General features: G+C 32.8%; 1 protein-coding gene across 6 annotated transcripts in view; it reads right to left on the bottom strand.

Moving 5' to 3' along the window:
• LOC126756146 (putative polypeptide N-acetylgalactosaminyltransferase 9) overlaps positions 1 to 16556 on the bottom strand; it is a 524546-nt gene that overhangs the window by 107571 nt on the left and 400419 nt on the right. The gene's annotated exons all lie outside the window — the stretch shown is intronic.

Below are 16556 nucleotides of genomic sequence, written 5' to 3' on the forward strand. Positions count from 1 at the left end.
AAAGTCTGCAAAAAGTATTTAACACCCAGAAGAAAACGTAGGTGAAGATCAGCATGCCAAGCTGAGTCGATTTAGCCAAGTTCTTCCCTTTATCTATATCCAATACGAGTACTATATGCGAACGAGTGTATTGGTTTTTGAGATATCGATCTGTAATTTTGGACACGTAATTTTCTCTATAAGAAGCTGTTTATTTGTCGAAGCCGCCGATATCGAATCACTATAGCATATAGCTGCCATACAAACTGAATGATCTGGAACAAGTGCTTGTATGGAAGACTCCTCCATTTGACGAGATATCCTTAAAAAATTGGCATGGAACATTGTCTTAAGTCATGGTGTCATCTTTGAAGGAATTGTTCAGATCGGACCACTATTGCATGTAGCTGCCATACTTTGAATGCGGAATCAAGTTCTTATATTTTTTTGAGGATATCTTCTGGGTTCTTATCGAAAAAAATAGTTTGTTCAAATGATTTTAAAAAACCTCGACAAAAATTGCGATATTTTCACTATATTTTTTTGACGATTTTCTTCGAAAAAAAAAATGATTTTTACCCGGAGCATATTCACTTGCTTCTAGAACACAGGCGACCTACGCCAACAAAATCTAGATAAGAGCGGTTAGAGCACCAACAGTCGTTGTGTTTTTACTCCAGTACCTGCCGGAGTTGGCCTTACGCTACGGTGCATAAAAGTACATAGATAAAGATAATGCATTGATCAACATTTTTGCAAGTATTATTTGGTTTCAATTGGTCTGATGGAAGGCACGCCTTTTTCACACACGGGTTCGAGGTCGACCTAAAACCTCTGCCGTGCTGTGGCTCCGGCACCCGGCCACAGTGCGACTACTCAATAAACTGAATTTTCGATTCTACCTGCCTTTAGATTTAAAACACAGCCATCACGAATCTTCCCAGAGGGCCAAACACAATGAGCAGATTGGAGCGAACTCCAAGAGTTAACTGCTGTCCGTGGTACGAGATTTATGTCGACGGTTAGATTTAGTAGCCTATGTTACTATGAATTGAGTACCTACGAGCGTATCAAACTCATGACTGGTGGCATTTGTCGCTTCAACTTCAAGTGTCTTTTTATTAGAAGGAATCTCATTCTATAATATCGGCTCAAACTGAGAATTACAGCACTATTTATGTCGAAACTATGCTGTAATTTCGAGGCAAGCCAAATAGCAGACATAGTACATATTGGATCTTAGTCGCCTCTTACGACAGGCATACCTTATCGTGGGAAAATGATACCCCCTGCCCGTTTGGGAGCTTAGAGAACTAGTCGGGATCGCCTAAAATAGTGTTCTACCATTCCGTTCACTTTACAGTACATTTCTCTACCAGTGATGTCTTTCACTATATTAATCAACGCAGGTGATCTGGAGCCACAAAGTGCAGTTTTTCTGCACTACTTTCAATATACAATTTATTTAATTTTGTATTATTCAGTTTATATTTAGATTTAGACATAATACTAACGCTTAATTGGATGACTTAAATAAATGAACGCCGTGAATTGACTTGAAATATTTATCTAACTGCTCCATATTTTTCCCAAGCAACCTTCCATGACATACTAATTGTTCGATTGAATTTTTTTACTATTTGCTATCTTTGATGATTTTATTTTGTCAAGAATTATTTTACTTAACTTAAAATTTGATATGAAATAGAACTTTTACAGGGTGTTCTAATAAAAAATTGTATAGAACACCAAAAATCATATATTTTTAATTTTAAATATATTTTTTTGATCCGATGACTATTCTCGATCTTAATTTTATTTGGACCTAGCAGCTGAACTCCATATGGTTTCGCAAAGACCCAAAACTGGTCTATACGTGGCTTATTTGCCAGATTTACCTTACCTAACCTAACCTAACCGATATTTGTATATTGTATATTGGCATATAAATACTATAATTACAACTTTTTCCTAACAAACCCTTATATCGTTTATATCACTATTTCTATTACGGAAATATAAAAAAATACATAACTTTTTATTGCTTTTATATGCTGAGGACACCCTACAATTGGTTATTTTGTTTGTTTTTCTAAGCATCTGATATGAAATCACTTAGCTGAATAAATATTTACCATAAATTAATTTCATTTTCAATTCATTGGGCCGATTAAATCGCGGAAATTATTGAAATAATAATAAACTAATGGGCCAAACATAAAAACGCAGAAAAAGAAAGGAGGTTAAACGTTAAATGTGGGAAGCAGGGTGGGTGTGCGGAGAAAAGTAAATAAATATAATGGCGTAAGAAGCTTAGGCTATTAAAACTTAATTTGCCATATCAGATTATGATTGTGCGCATATATACGGTATATAAAAAAATATGTATATACGATATGTATAAGTAAGTATCGTATTATGTACATATTCGTGTATAGTACAGTGGGTAGTGTAAGTTGCACTGTAATTGCTTTGGTCAGTCTGAAGACTTCTTAATTTAGTTGATTAGTTCACTGTGGTATATTTTTGGTTGGTCAATTAATTGAATCAATTAGCTAATTGTTTACACGTCTATATATGTCTGTAAAATATAAATAAGCAATCTTAAAGTTAAGGGTAACAAAGAAAGTCTCAGGTAGAACCGAAATACCAATGTTTTTCCTATAAATAATGAACTTAATAAGAATAGAAGCATACAAAAATGATGAAGTGGAGCTAAGGAGAGCGTTTAATTTTGGAATATTTTATAATACATTTTTATGAGTTAAATATGGGGTAAAATTTTTATTTTGGCTATCATTACTAAAACCACTGATCCAATTACAACTATCTTTATTTATATGATACATTTGGGATATTCATTTAAGGTCAATAGTGTAAAATTGAGCTCTTGTATACATATTTATCAAACAGGTGGCAATATTCCGCAAAAACTAAAAAAAACAGTACTCATCTTAAAATTGATGCAGACATGCAATATTTGTAAAGTTTATCTAAGCCAAATTACATAAAAATGTTTTAAACTACCATCATTTTTAAACTTCCTCTCAAACAAAATACAATTTATGCAGATGTACATTATTTTTCAACATAAAAAAAAAATAAAATAAAATGTGGCAACCCTGCACAACATATATTTCACTTTACACTTCAACCCAAACTTCTTAAAATAAGTTCAATATTTTAAAACCTTAATTAATCTAAAAAGTTTAAAAGTGGCAACCCTCCAAAAAAAATAATTTAAACTGCAAGCATTTTTAAAAGTGATCTCAAACATTATAAAATGTCTGCAAATAAACATTATTTTTAAACTTTAATTTAAAAATATAAAAATGTGGCAACACTGAACAACAAATAGTTTGAACTGCAAGCATATTTAAACTTCATCTGAAACATATTAAAATTAGTGCAATTTTTCTACAGTTTAATTAATCTAAAAAGCTAAAAGGTGGCAACCCGCCAAGAAAAGATTTTGAACTGCAGACTTTTTCAAACTTGAACTCAAACATAAAAAACGTTATGCAGTTATGCATTATTTTAAAACCTTAATTAAAAAAAATTAAATGTGGCAACCCCTCATGAAAATATTTTGAATTGCAAACATTTTTAAATTTGATCTAAATTTATGGAAATATGCATTATTTTTTAAATTTAATTTAACTGTGGCAACCCTGCTCAACAAAGCATATTTCAGCTTGATTCTAAACATATTAAAATTATGGCAATATTTCTAGAGTTTAGTTAATCTAAAAAAACTAAAAGATGGCAACTTTCCAAAAAATTTTTTGAACTACAATCATGTTATCTCAAACATAATAAAATGTATGAAGATATGTACATATGTATGTACATACATACATACGTATTATTTTTAAGCTTAAATTAAAAAAATGTTAAAATGTGGCAGCCCTTCAAGAAAATATTTTGAACTGCAAGCATATTTAAAATTGGTCAAATACATATGTATATCAATATTAGTGCAATATTTCTAAAGTTTAATTGAACCAAAAATAAATAAAAGGTGGCAACCCTGCCTAAAAATGTTTTGAGTACAAACATTTTTGAACTTGATCACAAGCATATTAAAATTCGCACAATATTGGTAAAGTTTATTTATTCTAAAAATACTAAAAAGTGGCAACCCTTAAAAAATATTTTGAACTGCAGCCCTATTTAAACTTGATCTTAAGTGTAGTAAAATTAGTGCAAATACATATGTGCAATATTTTTAAATTTTAATTAAAGAGAGATATTTAAATGATGGCAACCCTCCACAGAAATACTTTACACTGCTAGGTTTTTTAAACATAATTATTTTCATACTCATATTTTTATTGTTGATTAATATTATCAAAATTTTTGACTTACAATTTTTAACGAGATGGCAACACTACCCAAATTAAAAAATAACGTAAAATATTTTTAGTATTTATTCATGGTTTTGTTGTTTTTTAGCTTAAAATTTACGATAATTTTTAGTATTTATTTATTATTTTGTTTTGTTTTTTGAACTTCAAATTTCCGGCAATTTCCAAACTTACAACCTAATTTCCTTTTTAACTATTTCGGAAAACTTTCCTAATTATTTCTTAACCAGAAATTTAATAACAAGTTAATTCCCTACTCCACCTTGTAGTCTTTACCTAAAAGGTATTCTCACAAAATTCTCAATAAACAAAATTGTCCTAACAATATGTCCACTCTCAGTCACTTAACAGCGTGACACCAAGCCTTCCCATAGAAAAATACATAAAAACCGTTCAGTCAACCAACGATCCAAGAACTCATGCATAACTAACCAAAAAATGAGTGCTTTTCGCTGTTGAGCATAATCTATTAAATCATTCAATACTCGTAAAAGGAAAAAATAGCGTAGAAAAAGGAGAAACACCCATACACTAGCGAACAAGTAAGTCAAATAAATTACAAAGCTTTAGCAACCCAAAAATCCCAATACACTTCCCTACTAGTTGACAAACCGCCAGCAAGTAAATAACTATTTATCGTTTTGCCATTACCACACCCCTCGTCCACACTTTCTTCATGCAACTTTCATTTCCACCCGTACTTTGATTCATTAACCGATTTGACAGCTACGATTGACGTGTATAAATTACACCGTGACAGTTGAATGAGCAACAAAAGTGCAAAATGGAGTGTATTGGATATTGGCGCTCATTCTTTTCCCACTTTCGCATTACAGTTATTTAGTTTGTCACTTTGTTTCACGTTGTCCTATGGCATATTTAATTGCCTAGATTATAGTAGCCTCGATATCGCTGAGTGGAGTGGTGTGTAGCTTGGCGCGGTCCGAGTGAGTTTTGCCGCGAGAGCGATAGCGAGTGGGAGGAAGTACGGGTATAATGACTAAGCGTTGGTTTTGTTGTAGTGATAATTAACTGACATGAGAATGTTTTCAATTAACATATTAGTGACTAAATAAATTAGTGAGCGCGTTCGATAAATGGAACGAGGTGATACGATTTGTAGAACGAAGGGTGATAAGTGAATGAATGTGAGAATATTGCAAAATAGCAAACAAGTTTTTAATAAAGATAAGTGTGCAGCAATAATACATATTAAATTTTCGTATTTAGGTTAATGGAGTGAAATTTAAAATGAAAGCTATAGATTTATCTATCCATTTAGGGAATTAAAATTTTTTTAAAAGTAAATATTTTGCCAAACAAATGGTAACACCTTTAAATAATCGTTTAGGAATTGGTTTTAGGCAAAAGAATTTAGTTTTATATATAAACGGAAATTTCTTAAATTTCTTTAAACAAAACATTTTAATAAGGCTGGCAACCCTTTACGAAAAAGGTTCGAAATGCGAGCTCTTTAAAAAATTTTAGATTTATAACTATATTGTAATATAGTATTAATCCTATCAATATTTTGGTATTAAAAATTTTAAACAGGTGGCAACCATCCCAATTTTTTTTGTCATATTAACTGCTAGCAATTTTTAAAAATGTTTATAACCTTCATTATGTTTATTTTCACAATATTTTTTTTATCAAAAATTTTAACTAGATGGCAACCATCTCCAAAAATTATATTTTTAGTTTGACTTCTACTTGAAATACAAATTCTTTTAAAAATTTTAGATTTTTAACTTTGTCCTATATGTTATAGTATAATATTAGGTTAAACCTAGAAATATTTTGTATTAATAATTTTATAAAGGTGGCAACCATGGTGATTTTTTTGTAATTTTAATTGCTAGTATTTTTTTTTAAGTTTTTATAATCTTAATTACATTTATTTTAACAATATTTTTGCATCGAAAATTTTAAATAGATGGCAACCATTTCCAAAAATTATATTTTTATTTTGACTCCTACTTGAAATACAATTTTTTTTTAGTTTTAAATTTGTAACTTTGTGCTTATATGTTACAGAATAATATTAAGTTAATCCGAGCAATATTTTTGTATTAAAATTTTGAAGCAGGTGGCAACCATTAAAATTTTTTTCATTTTAACTATTCGAAACTTTTTAAAATTTCGTATAGTTCTTATCACGTTAATCGTAACAAAATTTGTATATCAAAAATTTAAAATAGATGGCAACCATTTCCAAAAAAAAATATTTTCATTTTAACTGCTAATATTTTTTAAGTTTCGATATATGTATACACATAATCCAATTTCTGATTCCTCTTAACGACGTTAATCTAGCAATATTTTTGTATTAAAATTTTAAAGAGGTGGCAACCATTAAAATTTTTTTCATTTTAACTATTTGAAACTTTTTCAAATTTCGTATAATTCTTATCACGTTAATCGTAACAAAATTTTTATATCAAAAAATTGAAATAGATGGCAACCATCTCCAAAAAAATATGTATATTTTCATTTTAGCTGCTGGTATTTTTTATTATTCGATATATACATATATTCCTATTTCTAATTCCTCTTAACGACGTTAAGTCTAGCAATATGTGTGTATTAAAAATTTTAAACAGGTGGCTACTATCCATTTTTGTATTTTTAACTGCTAATTTTTTAATTTTAGAATGATACACATAATCTAATTTACATATATTTCCTCTTAAGTATGTTGATCCTAGCAATATTTCTGAATCATAATTTTTTAAAAGGTGGCAACAACCCTAAAAATTTATTTTTTCAGTTTAAAATTTTTTTTGAAATATTTAGATGTATGCCTATATTCTAATTTGTTGTTATCATTGATAATATGCCCGTACTAAAATTGCCAAACAGGTGGCAATCTTTCGCAAACAAATACATATTTAAATTTTAAAAATTTTGTAAACATTTTAAATTTTTATTATTTTTTCATATTCGTATTCTCCTTTATTGTTTAAAATTTTCAACAGCTGGCAACTTCATATAATACGATATTTAATAAAATTTATTTTGTATTTCTTTTCATGTAAAAAAGTAACAATTATGAGGGCGATAAACAACTTGAGGTTATATAAGTATAGAGAAATCGAAAAAAGAACGTGGCCAGTCGTGCATAATCGCCATTTCTCGCTAATGCAGGTAAATTAAAAGCAGATGAACGTGCAAAAGCAGAATAAATAATAATTATCTGGCACTGGCAATGCAGCCGCGAGCTACGAACTATGTATTGCAGATAAAGCTGGGCAAAAAGTGCCTGGCTAGAAGAAGCACGTTCGCTGCAATTAAAATTAATGATGTTGTGGCAAGCGGCGGAGGAAAAATGAAACGAGTTCATACTAAAAAGATTAAGAACAAACAAATAAACCATGAGATAAAGAAGAGAATTATGCGGAAAACTAACGAAGCCAATCGAAAGTGGAAAAACCGAAAGCAAAGTAAGTGAAGGAAATAGAAATGGTAACCAAAGAATTTTCTAAGATATATAACGAGACTCATTGATTTCCGGGTGTGTGGTATAATTTGAGGGTATTTTTTTGAAACTTGTATGGCTTTTATGGATACATAGATTCTCAGGCCCACAAAATGTCAAAAAGTCGTTTTTCGAAATAAGGCTGAGCACTATATGTCAAGCAATGCCATCAAGATTTTTCGAAGTGCATTTACGCGGTAATTAAGGCTCAACAAATTAAACCCCATCTTAAGTCTTTAAGACGCTTCATAAAAGTATAAAGAATATCGTAATATTTCTTTAAGATCATAATCGATAGATAAATAAATATATACATACAGTTATATTAAATAAAACCTTATCAATATGAGGACTACTTCTTGACTTATTTGCATTCACCCATAGACCCTGAAACCAAAGCAACAACTTTATCATGCTCAATTATTGCTGAGTTCTTCCAAGATACAGCTGAGAGGGATTTGTCGTCTCACTTCATGTATTTTTCTAACGAACGGTGCTCTGATCTACTTAATCCAGAGATCTTAAAAGTTGTCTCTCTGAAAAATGTAACTTTTATCTCCAATTGCTCTGCTTCTGTATAAAATTACATATAAACTAATTTACAGAACAGAATTTTAAATTCCTGAAATTATTTAAAATTTACCTCGGCAAAAGAAGACTTCGATTCTGATCCGACGGTCACTTGAAAATATAAAACATGAGATCATAGATAAATTTCCAATTGCCGGTTCGAAATCGGAATTCATCAGTTTTCAGCAGTTCTACTAAATTGGCAGCATATCCCAAAATTAGTTAATTCGAATCTAAGAATAATCGAACAGGTAGTTAGAATCGAAAGCAAAACAATAATTGCAGTTCGTTGAAGCTGAGTTTGAAGAGTTCATCACACATATCGGTGGGTTGTATCTTGAACTTCACGCTTTAAGCCACTTGCGAAAAACCGAAAGATTTTTAGAAGAACCACTTTTTGTTAGGAACACACTCTGGTGATCAGATTTGTTCTATAAAGACATATAGATAAATAGATGAGGATTGAATCGAGACTTTAGGTCTATTTTGCCCTCACACGCATACCCTTTTGCCGGACCTTTGCGTTATATTAAGTAGGCCAAAGAGAAAAGCCTTTTCCTGTTCCAACGACTTCGTTTTTATACATTTCTAACCACTTTCCTTTAATCTTTCTCATACTATTTATATTGTAATATAAAAAATTCTTACGAAAACAGCCCCCTAATGTGTGAACATTGCCACCATTATAATATTGCTTACAACATTTCTATATTCAACTGCGTAACAAGTTTTTTACAAAGAATATGCGACAAAATAGAAAAAGGGAAGTGGTTGACCTCCAATACTAACCATAGGCCAGATGGAAATTAGATATATATGAAGAGATAGCGAATATTTAATAATAAACGGGTTTTACACGGGAAAAAAAGTATTGTTAGAGTTGATTAAATACCGAAAAGCCAATAATCTGCAAACTTCTTTTATAGTTATTCCTCGATAAGTATTTATAGTATGTTAACAAAAAAATTGCCGCTCGAAATCAATGACTGTCCGGATCCATCTCAAATGTAGGTGCTCTTACAAAATTAACATTGACCGGCTAATATCGGTTTTCATAGACTGCGTTCATTCCAAATACCACCTATAGTATATACAATGGACTTCATTGGCCGTAGGAATGCGGTTCCTGAAACAGATTTTTGTAAAATATTCGAGAACTATTGATGGCATTCAATTATTTGTCTTTTATTTTAAAATGTATTGTCCGCAAACTAACGCAGTTTTCAAAGTTGTATGAAATAGGGTGAACTGGAAACATGTAGGCACTTTGTCTTTCACTCTCCAGCCTTTACAAGACTGAGTTTGAAACATCTCGGTAATATTACCTTCGGCGAACCAGAAGACTTAGCCGAAACTGATATTAGCCGCCTCAACAAACTTGTGACAGGCTTAAAGCGCTTTGTCGATCTGTAAGGATCTTATGATCTAGTATATAAGACCGACATTCTAAACTGTTCAAAATAGTTCCTTCTCAGGAGCGACCTTCTAAGCTAACCTAGCCTAACCTAAGCTAAGGCATTTCCTTACAAATAATGTTACAATAGACTTTGACATCCATTTTATCAATTAAGTTGTAATTCTGATATCACTTAATTACTTCATGTATGTATGAAAAATTGTTGAAACTACTGGCTTACCTACCGATGTAATCTTAATTACACAATTAAGATAGATTGCGTTCATAATTTTCACATTAGTTAGTCCTTCAAATAGACTTTTACTTCAATTTATTGCCAATTGAATACTAACTGTGCAATAAGCTAATTGTTCTATGACAAAAATATTATCACGAAAACTGTTAATTTTTCAACTAACTGTTAATTGTATAATTATTTAGACTATTAAGCAATATTTTATATCAATTTGTTGTCAATGAAATTCTAACCGTGATATTTCTTAATTGTTTCATTATGAGTAAAACGAGTAAAATTATAAGTTTAATCCTACTTTAATCATCATAGAGTTATCGCTCTGAGAGATACCCAACGACAGTAGTGTTACAAAAGCATTTCTGACGGCTTTTTAATTGAGTCAATTAGCTAGTTTACAGATGGATTTTTTTTTATATGTTATATTATATATGATATATTGTTGATTGAGTTGATTAGCAAATAGGCTACACAATAATTAAAGGAAAGATTTTTAATTGAGTCAGTTAACAGATAGTCTACACAATTAGTAAAAAAAAAATTTCAAACTGAATCAATTATGTTGCTGTCTGAAATAATGAAAGAAAAATTGTTAATTGAGTTAATTAGCAGATAGTCTACAGAATTAGTAATGAAAATTTTTCAAACTGAAACAATTAGATTGCTCTCTGGAGTAATATAAGAAAATATTGTTAATTGAGTCAATTAGCATATTGTCTACATAATTAATAATGAAAAAGTTACAAACTGAATCATTGAAAAGTTGGTAATTGAGTCAATTAGCATATAGTCTACAGAATTAAAATTAAAAATTTGCAAAATTAATTAATTGCGTTGCTGCCTGGAATAATGAAAGAAAATATTGTTAATTGAGTCAACACAATTAATAAGGAAAAATTTTCAACTGAATCAGTTAAGTTCCTGTTTGGAATAATTAAAGGAAATATTGTTAATTGAGTCAATTAGCAGATAGTCGACACAATTTGTAATGAAAAAGTTGCAAACTGAATGAATTAAGTTCCTGTCTGGAATAATGAGAGGGAAGATTGTTAATTGAGTCAATTAGCAGATAGTCCACACAATTAATAATGAAAAAGTTGCAAACTGAATGAATTAAGTTGCTGTCTGTAAAACTTTACAAAATTAGACTTTATTTGTTCATATATTCTCAAGAACCTTTTACTGGCGCAAACTTCAAAGCATAGCTAAATAATTTTTCTCAGTGTAAGAAAATATTGCAGCTTTTAATTTTCCCTTTTTACAAACTTTCAAATCATTGGCATATGCGCTTGCGCACATTGCTTAGATATTTACAGTGAATAAGCATTTGAAATTAATGAAAAAAACCAACAAATAACCACAACGAACCGGTTACTGGCGGTCAACCACGGGAAGCGAAACCAACAATTTTCAAATGCACATACATGCATATGTACGCCATAGCTGCATGCATGCTTAGATAAGTATGAAAGTACAAAAGTTAGGTTAAGAAGAATCGCAATCTGTTGATTAGTACGTAGGCTAACATACAGCAATACATGCACTCATATATACATAAACACACACATGCACCTAGAATATTTGCCATTTACTTTACTCTACGCCTTTTTGTTGCTATTGTGCCCCGTTCAGCTATACCATGCTATGCTAGGCATTACATACTTCCATCGACTTAGAGACCTTTTTGTTCGATTTGTGTGGTCAACAAACTCAATTGCAGTCAAGTGCAATGGCTAATAGCTAATGGCTAATGCACATGGCTAGTTTAGTTGGCGAACAAACTGAGATTAACCGAAGCGCAACCGAGAACACGATGGAACAAAAAAACAACAACCCAACACGAGCCGCTTTGAAAACTGGAAAATCCATGCGACTGACAAGCTGGTGTGGAGCGATGTTACAAAGGTGTTGCAACAAACTGCTGAAAAGGGAATTGTTTTTGTTGCTGTTGTGCTGTTGTTGTTATTCATTTTGAGTTTTTGTTAGCCTCCCTGAGGTGTTGCGGGTAAAAACTTGCAGGCAGATCATTGCGCGGCTGTCAGGTGTAACCACAAAGGTGAATTGAATGGCAAGGCTAAACTGATCAACCGATAGCCGGACATAATTGAGCGAAGCGCGTAAAGGCTGTGCGGTGTGCGGTGTGTTGTTGGCCGCCGATTGCACACCAATGCTTTTCATCTGCCGTCCTATGCTGGGTATGGCGTGTGCAGTGGTTGGCAAAGCGGAAAATCAGCGATATAATGTTATTACTTAATATAGTCAAAGGCTTTGGCAGCGCAAATAAATGGAGAAAACAAAACACTAATAGAAGGCGGTTCAAAAGAAGTGTAGCTCCAGCTGTAAAGCAAGCAGTAACGAAGCTACAAATAGTGGATCGCGCAAGTTGTGAAAATGTAGTGAATATTAAGCGACCGCGAAACAAATTTATATCGGAAGCGTAGGAAACAGTCGACGGAAATCTGTATGAGTACTACTGTGGATGCTCGAAGTCAAGGCTTATCTAATTTTTCCCATGGCAAATCAATAAATAACGGGTGTTTTTTTAGACACGTGGTTTTCGGAGTTTATTCATACTCAGTTAGGCTTGTCATTTTATGCTACGAACCTACTCCGGAGCAAGGTTTGCAAAATAACTCCACGATTCGTCCGACGAGACCAATATTCGGTTGCGATAATCACCCAGTAGAGTCGGTAACTTGAGCAACCATGGATCAGTTTCGCACCACGTTAGCTATAGTTGATGATGCGCATCCTCATACAGTACAGTGCACTCCGAAGACTACTGTGGAGCCGAGTGTCGAAGAAGACCCGAATGAGTTCATACGCCATTGCGCGCAACAATTGGAGCTGTACCCAACCACTTTATTGAAGATTTTATGGAAGGATCTTGGTTTGCGGACTGTCAAAATCCAACTCGTGCAAGAATTGCAGCCGAGCGACCATCAAGAGCATCACAAATCCGGTAAATGGGTCCAAACAGATATTGCAACTGATACCGATTTTTACAAAAAAATTTGGTTCAGCGATGTAGCTTATTCACGGTTATCGCATATGGAATGATGATAGTCCACAAGCCACGGTTGAGACACCGCTACTTACTCAAAAAGTTAGTATTAAGTCTGCTCTTTTAGCAAAGGGATTCATTAGTTTATTATATGTATGTATATTTTTTCAAAAGTTAAGCCGGCTTATTGCCATCAAAGGACTATAGAGCCATGATTAATGACTTTTTCTTGCCTGAATTGGAGGGTTTTGATGTGAAAGACCTATGGTTCCAACAAGACGGTGCTATATGCCATATAGTCGACGAAATAATCAATTTATCGAAGGAAACTTTTGGTGAATGCTTTATCTTGCGTCGTGGGCCGGTGACGTGGCCTCTAAGATCGTGCAACCAAGGCGATTGATGCCTTGAAAAAGAATATTCGGCGCATCATTGCTAACACCACCCAAATTGCTACAAAAAGTGGTCGAAAATTAAACCTCTCGGCTGGAACTCATTCGAATTAGCCGCGCCGGTCACTTGTTGAAACATTTTGTAGAACATATTGACAAACCCTTATCTTTAAAACAGAGCCAAATCTTTGGCTATAACACCAAATTATATGCGTTTTTTCTTCTTGACAATCACATGTCTAACTTTTCACTAAGAATTAATGTAAATTTGAGACTAGAATGAATACCAATAGAATGACATTTACTCTAATTACCTGTACACATGTACCGACCCTTCCAGTATCTAATTACCACTCCCATACAATTCACTATACTCACTAGATATGATTACCATATCTACTTACACGTCAATGAAAGTTAAGTGCTGTGGTCTCGGTTTGATTGGCTTTTATTTTCACTAAAATTGGCGAATCGATGGCAACGATAAAATCAGCACTAAATACTGGTAAATATAGTTTCGGTGAAATGTTCCGCGCGGAAGTACACCAAATGACTGACAAGATAAGCCATAAGTTCAATTTACAGCTTTTAGCGAAAACAAGCATAGATATTTACAGAAATGACGGCATATTCGATAACGTCTTTGTTTTCACTTTTTTGTTGGGCAAATTGATTTACAATTCCACGTTTGGCACATTCTGTGATAAGGTAGTGAGGTTATGTTGCATACATATTGGTATTGAATGAGAAATTATTCGCTTTCGTATCGATAAAGCGCTTTGTTTAAACCCCGTTGGAAATTGTGTGTTTGTGAGAAACTGGCCTTTTATTTTCCTTCAACAATCTAAGCTCGACAGTTGAAAGAATTAGGTTAGGTTACTCGAATAGGCTTGTGAGCCACACTTAGACCAGCTTTGGTCCTTAGCGAAGCCAGATGTCGTGCCGTTACGTAAGTCATAAGAAGTAGTCATTCTTGAGGATCTTCCAGTTTCTCATACCATGGGGGTTACAATTGTTTTAGGCGTTGTCTTGCTAGTGCTGGACAAGTGTAAAAGAGGTGCTCCATTGTTTTCCTAGTGCCTTCACTTTCAACATGACGTTTGCAGTATTGCACCAAGTTAGATCATTCTATCGAAATTCAAACCGCTTTGCATGCTTTTGTCCAGATCGTCGTGAAGACAATGCGTGTGTTTACCAATATCAGTCATGTTATCCGATGATAGCCTAACACCACTCTTAGCGATCCCGTTCACTATCTCTTCGGGAGAATTAGGTTAAGTTAGGTTATACTGTCCGACTATCACGCAATACATAGACTTACTGGTTCCTAGTAATGCCAAATGGTGGTTTAGTTTAATTTGAGGTGAAGAATTAGTCACACAGGACATCAACATTTGTGGCGAACTTTAAGACGGATCTGAAGTCTATGTTCGAAACTATGTCCAAACCTTTGAACTTCGAAGCTCCTAAATACTTGAGTCGACTTTTAGACACTTTTGAACAAGGGCATAGGAGATGTTCTAGTGTTTTTCTCATGTTAATTTCTCTGCACTTTCAGTAGGTTGTGAACTGTCAAGTGGCTAACAGCCGTCCGGCAGTCCTTTTAAGACTCTGATCTACCTGTCAGGCTTTTCGTAAATTCCGTTGTAGTAGTATATCGCTCTTATTGACTTCCATAGTTCCTATGTATAGTTGTTCTATAGCCAGGCGGATGGCACTTTTGACGATCTCATTAGCTGCTTTGTTTACCAGAAATCCTGACCTAGAACCCAATATATATGCGGAATTAAGTTGTATAACATTTCTTAGTGGGTGTTTTCAAGTAACGTTTTTACATATTGTCCGACATACCAAAATACCGGAAATTGTAGTTTCAAACAATGAAAGACCAGAAGCAGTGGTGGTGTTATTTCAACTTTTCAATTTATAACTTGATAACAATTAATTAGCAGAAACAGTTTATAGTTTACTATGATAAGAGCAGAGGTACCAGGGGACATGTTCCAGTCAAAACGAAGAAGATATGAAAGTTTAAATAACGAAGCCAGTACTCGCAAATTTATTATTTATTTAATAATTTATTATTAAAATTGATTAGACAAGGCTGGAAGTGTTGAGAAAGCTTGCTGAGCGCGATGGAGGCGATGTGATCCCTGTCCAAGTAGATGGTTTCAAGGGGTTTGAGCCTGTTTCTACAAACTGCTGGACAAACTAGAATTTGGTGTTCTGGAGTTTCCGGTTCCATGTTCTAAAACCGGCAGTTTGCACTAGAGCCTATGCCCATGTTTAACAAGTGTTTATTGAGCCTGCAGTGCTCAGTATAGAGCGAGACAGGAAGACGGAATCTGTCTGAGAGGAGGAGGCTGAATATATCTCTATTAGAATTAGAGACATAGCGACTATTTATTTAGCATACGAATCGAACCAACCTATTGTTTAGTGTCTTTTATATATATTATTATATGAAATCAGATTTGAACCAAAAGACCAGAATTTTGACTGAATTAACTAAACTCCATACAGACAAAGGTAAAACATAACCATATTAAATCAGGTATGTTTCATACTATAAGTATTTTGAATCAAGTCAGCCAATTTTGAGAAGAATATCTTTGAATCGCCTAATATCATATGGATTTTTAAAGGCGAAGAGAGGACTCAATTATTTTACAGAAATTTCTCATACTCACAGATACCACATTTAAAGAGGCTTGTGAAGTTTTGCCTCAGAATATTTTTAATATTAAAATTGCAAGCAAATCAAATAAAATCATTGCATGGTAATAAAATATAACGGTAAATATATAAAAATGCTTTGCTGATGCCATAAAATAGCAGTAATGCCATGATTAATATGCGTGGAAATGGAATCATTAAACAAAAAGGCGGAAAAAATTAAAAAAATGTGAATAATTAAAATAATAAAAATAAAATAATAAAATGAAAAGACCGACACAGTTTCATATAATACATATAACATTAAATGCAACAACAAAAAAAAAAAATTGTAATAAAAAGTATGGCAGCATTCACAGGATTATATACAAAATGGTAGCATAAAATCAATGCGATAAATATCAGCAAAAAGAACGAATAAATAAAAACAACAATAATCAA

The sequence above is a fragment of the Bactrocera neohumeralis genome, chromosome 4 (genome assembly GCF_024586455.1).
Source record: "Bactrocera neohumeralis isolate Rockhampton chromosome 4, APGP_CSIRO_Bneo_wtdbg2-racon-allhic-juicebox.fasta_v2, whole genome shotgun sequence".
NCBI classification, from domain to species: domain Eukaryota; kingdom Metazoa; phylum Arthropoda; class Insecta; order Diptera; family Tephritidae; genus Bactrocera; species Bactrocera neohumeralis.